This window comes from Heptranchias perlo, unplaced genomic scaffold, assembly GCF_035084215.1.
Source record: "Heptranchias perlo isolate sHepPer1 unplaced genomic scaffold, sHepPer1.hap1 HAP1_SCAFFOLD_44, whole genome shotgun sequence".
NCBI lineage: Eukaryota > Metazoa > Chordata > Chondrichthyes > Hexanchiformes > Hexanchidae > Heptranchias > Heptranchias perlo.
This window is the reverse complement of record NW_027139453.1, coordinates 7,587,268-7,594,708: the sequence shown is the minus strand read 5'-3', so window position 1 is coordinate 7,594,708 and position 7,441 is coordinate 7,587,268. Positions and strand designations below refer to the sequence as shown.

General features: G+C 46.6%; 1 pseudogene; it reads right to left on the bottom strand.

Annotated features, from left to right (window-relative positions):
* Positions 1-2,838: 2,838 nt before the first annotated feature.
* Positions 2,839-6,095, bottom strand: LOC137312912 (beta-1,3-galactosyltransferase 5-like; annotated as a pseudogene).
* Between the last annotated feature and the right edge of the window lie 1,346 nt (positions 6,096-7,441).

The window sequence follows — 7,441 nt, the reverse complement described above, 5'->3', positions numbered from 1 at the left end:
TGTTCCTCTCACCATTCACAGACTCGCTTTGTCTCTCTGCTCCACTCACCATTAACAGACTCGCTATGTCTCTCTGCAACTCTCACCATTCAGGCTCGCTGTGTCTCTCCGCTCCTCTCACCATTCACATACTCCCTGTGTCTCTCTGTTCCTTTCACCATTGAAAGACTCGTTGTGTCTCTCTGTTCCTCTCACCATTCACAGAAACCCTGTGTCTCTTTGCAACTGTCACAATTCACAGACCTCCCGTGCCTCTCTGCTCCTTTCACCATTCACATAATCCCTTTGTCTCTGTTCCTTTCGCCATTCGCACACTCCCTGTGTCTCTCTCTGTTACTCTCATTATTCACAGACCCCATGTGCCTCTCTGCTCCTCTCATTATTCACAGACTCCCTGTGTCTCTTTGCAACACTCACCATTCACAGACCTCCCGTGCCTATCTGTTCCTCTCACCACTCACAGACACACTGTGTCTCTCTGTTTTTCTCACCCTTCATAGACCCCCTATGTCTCTCTGCTTCTCTCTCCAGCCACAGCTTCACACTCTCTCTGCTCCTGTCAACCCACTGAGACTGAATGTTTCTCTTCTCCTCTCACACCGACAGATTCCCCGTGTCTCTCTACAACACTCCCCATTCGCAGACTCCCTGTGTCTCTCTGCTGCTTTCACCATTCACCGACTCCCTATGTCTCTCTGCACCTCTCACCATTCACAGACTCCCTGTGTCTCTCTGCTCCTCACATCATTCACAGTCAGCTCTCCTTTCCCATCTCAACATCCACTTTGCTTGTTTTCGTTTTCATTTCTTCTCTCCTTACCTGTACAGATATTAAATAAATGTGCCCCTTTCGCTGAAATAATTAAGGGGTTGCTCTTGAAACGGAGGTTGCTTGCTCACCCTATAGCAAGGCCACAGAATCTGTAAGATTCCTGATTATGGGATGGTCATCGCATGTTAGTTTTGGGGATAATATCGCCGCAGTTATTGCTTGGAATTCAACCCTTCCTCTTTTGAAGTCTACCTCCGCTGGTAGAGGTTCTGTCTGATAATGGGTTGTTCTGTTGAAATAAAGCCTGTCTGTTTTACCAAAGCGTGTCCAGTGATCCATCAAGCTCACGGGTAACTAACATTGAAACAGCAAAAGAGCTCAGGGTCGATGAGATTTGAAACAGGTTGAAATTACAGTGAGAATATGGCAGGGTGATTCCTCCCACAGAACCAGAGGGGCAATTGGACCCCAACCATCTACCGAGGCTTGAAATTACAGTGAGAATATGGCAGGGTGATTCCCCTCACAGGACCAGAGGGGCACTTGGACCCCAAACATCTACCGAGGCTTGAAATTACAGTGAGAATATTGCAGGGTGATTCCTCTCACAGGACCAGAGGGGCACATGGACCACAACCATCAACAGAGGCTGAAATTACTGTGAGAATATGGGAGCGTGATTCCTCTCACAGGACCAGAGGGGCACTTGGACCACAACCATCTACCGAGGATTGAAATTACAGTGAGAATATAGCAGGGTGATTCCTCTCACAGGACCAGAGGGGCACTTGGACCCCAACCATCTACCGAGGCTTGAAATTACAGTGAGAATATGGGAGCGTGATTCCCCTCACAGGACCAGAGGGGCACTTGGACCACAACCATCTACCGAGGCTTGAAATTACAGTGAGAATATGGCAGGGTGATTCCTCTCACAGGACCAGAGGGGCACTTGGACCACAACCATCTACCGAGGCTTGCGTCCTCTAACTCAGCACAGGCCGGGTGATGTACCTGGGCCCTGCCTGAACTAGGCCACGCTCAGTACCACCCTGGGTGAGATCAACATCAGCACAGGCCGGGGGTGGTATCTCGGGCCTTCATAAATTGTGTGCGGCTCAGTAACACACTGGACTCACATCGACAAGCTCAGCGCAGCTCGGGTAGATAAGCAGAGGACAAGTTGCTCTATATAACATTATTCGTTTTATCTTTCAAACATGTTCAAGGTTTCCCCTATTTCCCACCTGATTACTGAAGTAATCTGGGGCACTTTGCGCAGGGCACACCAATCACCTTTTTATTATTCCTGGATAGTATGGATGGATGCCAGAACCGCCCTCATCGTTTGAGATCAGGGAGAATTTTGGTTGCGTCGTACAAAGTTCACAACCGGATAAAGGATCAAACGAGTTTATTCATGTACAGAGCAATTCACAGAAGGGACAGTTTGAGAGAGATGTGAAACCACATTAGATAAAGTTCACAACAGGCTAAAGAACTAAACGGGGTTTATTCATATACACGGTAACTGACAGAAGGGAGCAGTGAAACCCCGTCTAACACAACAGCTGGAGACCGTTCACAGAGGGTTAATCATACAGACCAGTGCGGGCAGATCCTATGCAGGAGTTGAGATGAAAGTATTATTATGTTTGCAGAGGGAGACAGAAATCTAATTCCTCGTCAGCCAAACATATTCCAGATGATGTGTAACTGAGGTGAGTTTACATCGACGTTACTAAATTCCTTCTTTATTCCTTTACCGGACATGAGTTAACTAACTAATGGATGGCAGTTCCTTCATGTATGTCCGAGATTCCTCTGGGCCCTAACGCCAGTTATCTCTCACATAATTGTCTCCATCCCGTAATCATGACCTTTACAAGTTGAATATACCATCAAAGAACAATCTACAAGGTAACGAGCTGACACGTCTCCATCATTCGAAAGGTGTTTTTATGCCACATCTAAACTAAACTGCTCTGCACTTCTTACAATTCAAACGTAAATGTATTCGGTGTATTGCAGGAAACAGACACACACATTGGCACCAAGCAAACGGGCTACAATTCAACCCATGTGCAACGTTGATTCCAGGCGGAATTATTAAAATTACTAGCAACTAAAGGAGACTGGAAAGAAGAACGGAGAATCAGCAATCAATACTTAATTTTACTGGGATAGAAAGAGTTCGACCACTCAAACAACAAAGCTCACACGGCCGCTCGCTCCATGTGTCTCGTCGGATGCTTGTCTAAAACAACGTGCAGCCTGACCGAGCGCAAAATCCACCCTGATCACACTTGTCCCAAATAAATATCAATGAGCAAAGGGAACATGCCCCCCCCCCCCCCCACCACCGTCAACCTGGACCCCGGGACCTCTAGTTTGATCAAACAATTAATCCACAGATCTGCATATCATTGTCTTGATTACAGCGGTTGATGTCAGTGTTGACCAGCTGTCTATTACTGTTTGCTGATGTTTCAGGCATTTGACTGACAGAAAATCTCTTCTCCCCGTCCATTTCACTTGTGTATTTCCGAGTTCGAGGATGTGAATCTCGGTGGCTGGATGGGGGTCAAGTGCACCTCCGGTCCTGTGGGAGGGATCACCCTGACATGTTGTGTGTTCGTGCTACAGGGTGAGAATGGAACTTCAGTTTCAAGAGCTACCCATAATTATGTCAGCTAAATTGGTCCATTTATTTAAGGTAAGGAGAGAAATGGAGAGACACTAACTGAGAGAAAATTAAACGGAAAAAAGGGACGTGGGTGTTGAGAGGAAAAAAGCAAAGCTAGAGGATGAAATGTGCTCTGAGAATGAAAATTGGAAAGGCAAGGACATAACAAATGTATTCAGAGAGACACAGTGAGTCCTTGAGTGGTGAGAGGAGCAGAGAGAGAAAAGGATTTTGTGAGTGGGGAGAGGAGCAGAAAGACACAGAGAGTCTTTGAATGGTGAGAGGAGCAGAGAGACACACTGAATCTGTGAGTGATGAGGGGCACAGGGAGTCTGTGAGTGGTGAAAGGAGCTGAGAGTCAGAGGGAGCATGTGAATGGTGAGAGGAGCAGAAAGACTCGAGGAGTATGTGAATGGTGAAAGGAGTAGAGAGGCACTTGGAGACTGTGAGTGGTGAGAGGATCAGAGAGACACGGGGAGTCGGTGATTGGTGAGACGAGCAGAGAGACACAGATCATAAGGCCATAAGAGATAGGAACAGGGGCAGGCCATTTGGCCCCTCGAACCTGCTCCACCATTTAATGAGATCATGGCTGATCTGATATTTACCTCAAATCCATTTTCCCGCCCTTTCCCCATATCCTTTGACTCCCTTGATATCAAAATGTGTCTAACTCAGCCTTGAATGTATTCAATGACTCAGCCTCCACAGCTTTTTGAGGTAAAGAGTTCCAAAGATTGAAGACCCTCTGGGAGAAGAAATTCTTCCTCATTTCAGTCTTAAACGGGCGTCCCCTTATTCTGAGACCATGTCCCCTCGATTTAGATTCCTCTAACAGGGGTAACTACCTCTCAGCATCTACCCAATCGAGTCCCTTCAGAATCGTATATGTTTCATAAGACCTCTCACTTTTCTAAAATCCAACGAGTATAGACCCAACCTGTTCAATCTTTCCTCATAAGACAACCCTTCCATACCTGGAATCAACCTCGTGAACCTTCTCTGAACTGCCTCCAATGCAAATATATCCTTCCTTAATTAAGGGCACCAGAACTGTACGCAGTACTCCAGGTGTGGTCTCACCAACACCCTGTAAAGTTGAAGCATGACTTCCCTGCTTTTATACTCCATCCCCCTAGAAATAACGGCCAACATTCCATTTGCCTTCCGGATTAACTGGTGAACCTGTACGTTGAATTTTTGTGTTTCATATACGAGGACACCCAGATCCCTCTGTACTGCAGCATTTTATAGTATTTCACCATTAAAAATATTTTGTTTTTTACTTTTCCGCCCGAAGTTGATGACTTCACAATCCCGCACATTATATTCCACAGGGTGTCTGTGAATAGTGAGAGGAGCTGACACGCACATGAAAGACTGTGAAAGGATAGAGGAGCAGAGCGACTCAAGTGATCTTTGAGTGCTGAGAAGAGTAGAGAGACACAGGGAGTATGTGAATGTTGAGACGAGTGGAGGGCCACAAGGAGACTTTAAGTGACGAGAGAAGGAGAGAGACACAGGGTGTGTGTCAATGGTGAGAGGAGGAGAGCGAGTCAGGGAGTCTTTAAGTGGTGAGAGAAGCAGAGATACACCTTGAGTTTATGAGTGGTGAGAGGAGCAGTGAGGCACAGTGAGTCTGTGAGTGGTAAGAGTAACAGAAAAACTCAGCGAGTCTGTGAATAGTGAGCGGAGCAGAAAATCACAGGGGGTCTGTGAGTGGTGAGAGGAGCAGAGAGACACAGGGAGTCTGAATGATGAGACGATCAGTGAGATATTTGGAGTCTGTGAATGATGATAGCAGCAGTGAGATATTTGGAGTCTGTGAATGATGAGAGGAGCAGAGAGGCACTGGGAGTCTATGAGTGGTCAGAGGAGCACAGATAAACATGGAGAGGGAAACAGAGAAAGGCAGAGATGGAGTAAGGGAAATCCACTGACAGACAAACGTACTGGGAGAATGCGCTTCAGATGCCGGCGGTGCTGGTCGGCTTTATTGATAGCACAGGGGAACTCGTACTTTGGATATTCCTCCTCACTAACGTAAAATTTGCTATTTGTATTCCTTATTGGGCCTCAATTAATAAGCGCAACTCCACTGAAGAAATTGTGGGTATTCTTCGCCGACAGCAGCTGGGTCAGGTAATTGGTGTTCACAAACATGTCTGAGTCTGTCTTCATGACGAAAACGGCTGAAGAGCAGAATAGATGAGCCCATTCCATCCCCATTAATGCTTTGATCGTCAGGTTGAAATAGGTGTCGGTGAAATAGCGCTGAATTATATCCTTGTGGAGTTGATTTTCTCTCTCGATATCTGACTGTTGGGCACCATCGTAACCCAGGAGGAAATATGTACAATTCCTTCTCTCCCCAATCCGTCTCTCTTTGCCCCAGGTCTCCCGGATGGCAACCCGTTCCTACAGCTGCTCATGTCTCGTGGTTACCAGTATGCTCAAAAATGGAGGGTCGGTGTCGCACCGGGAGTCAGGAATCGCCAGGAAACCGTGCAGTTGGCCTGAGGTCAAGTTTATATCCTTCCGAACGATCCATTGGGAATGATGTACTCCTTTCCAAACCAGAATGAGTAGAACAGAAAGAGAGCTGTACAGGTGGCATCTTACCTTCCTGGGAATCATCTCGAAGAACAAGGGCATCAGAATCATATAATCATAGAAATTTACGGCACAGGAGGAGGCCATTCGGCCCATCATGACTGTGCCGGCCGAAAAAGAGCGATCCAGCCAAATCCCACTTTCCAGCATTTGATCCGTAGCATTGCAGTTTATGAGACTTCAAGTGCATATACAAGTTCTTTTTAAATGGGATAAGGTTTTCTGCCTCTACCCCCTTTCAGGCAGTGAGTTGCGTACCCCAACCACCATCTTGGTCGAAAAATTGCTCTTCAACTCCCCTCTCATCCTTCTACCAATTACTTTAAAACTATGCCCACTGTTTTTTATATCTCTGCTAAGGGAGGTAGGTCCTCCCTCTCCAAACTATCTATGCCCCTCATAATTTTATTCACCTCAATTAAATCTCTCACCACTTGCCGCAGGCTCGGTCTGTCAGCTATGTCCTCAAGACTCGGTCAGTAATGGTGCTACCGAGCCACTCTTGGTGATTGATATTGAAGTCCCCCACCCAGAGTACATTATGTGCCCTTGCTACCCTCAGTACTTGCTCCAAGTGTCCTCAACATGGAGGAGTACTGATTCATCAGCCAAGGGACAGCGGTCGGTGGCAATCAGCAGGAGGTTTCCTTGCCTTTTTTTGACCTGACGCCTTGATACTTCCTGGGGTCCACAGTCAATGTTGAGAACTCCCAGGGCCACTCCCTCCTGAATGTATTCCATTGTGCCGCCACCTCCGGTGGATCTATTTGGCCAGTTGGACAGGACATACCTAGGGATTGTGATGCAATAGTCCGGGACGTTGGCTGATAGATATTATTCTGCGAGTATGGCTATGTCAGGTTGTTGCTGGACTAGTCTGTTGGAAATCTCTCCCAATTTTTATCACAACCACCCAGATGTTAGTGAGGAAGATTTTGCCGTGTTGACTGGGCTTGTTTTTTTGACTTTGTCGTGTCCGCTGCACAGTGTTCCGATGCCGGGTGATCCATCCGGTTTTAAAATTATTATGACTTTTTTAAGCGGGTGTGTACAACTGAGTAGCTTTCTAGGCCATTTCAACGGGCGATTAAGAATCAACCACATTGTTGTGGGTCAGAAGTCACTTATAGGCCAGACCGGGTGACGAGGCAGGTTTCTTTTCATAAAGGACATTAGTGAACCTGATGGGTTTTTATGACAGTCTGGTAGTTTCATGGTCACCATTACTGATACTTGCTTTTTATTCCAGATTTTATTTAACTAGCTGAATTTAAATTCTCCAGCTCCCATGGCAGGAGTTGAATTCATGTCGCCAGATCATTACCCGAAGCCTCTGGATTACTAGTCCAGTAACATAATCATTGTTCTAC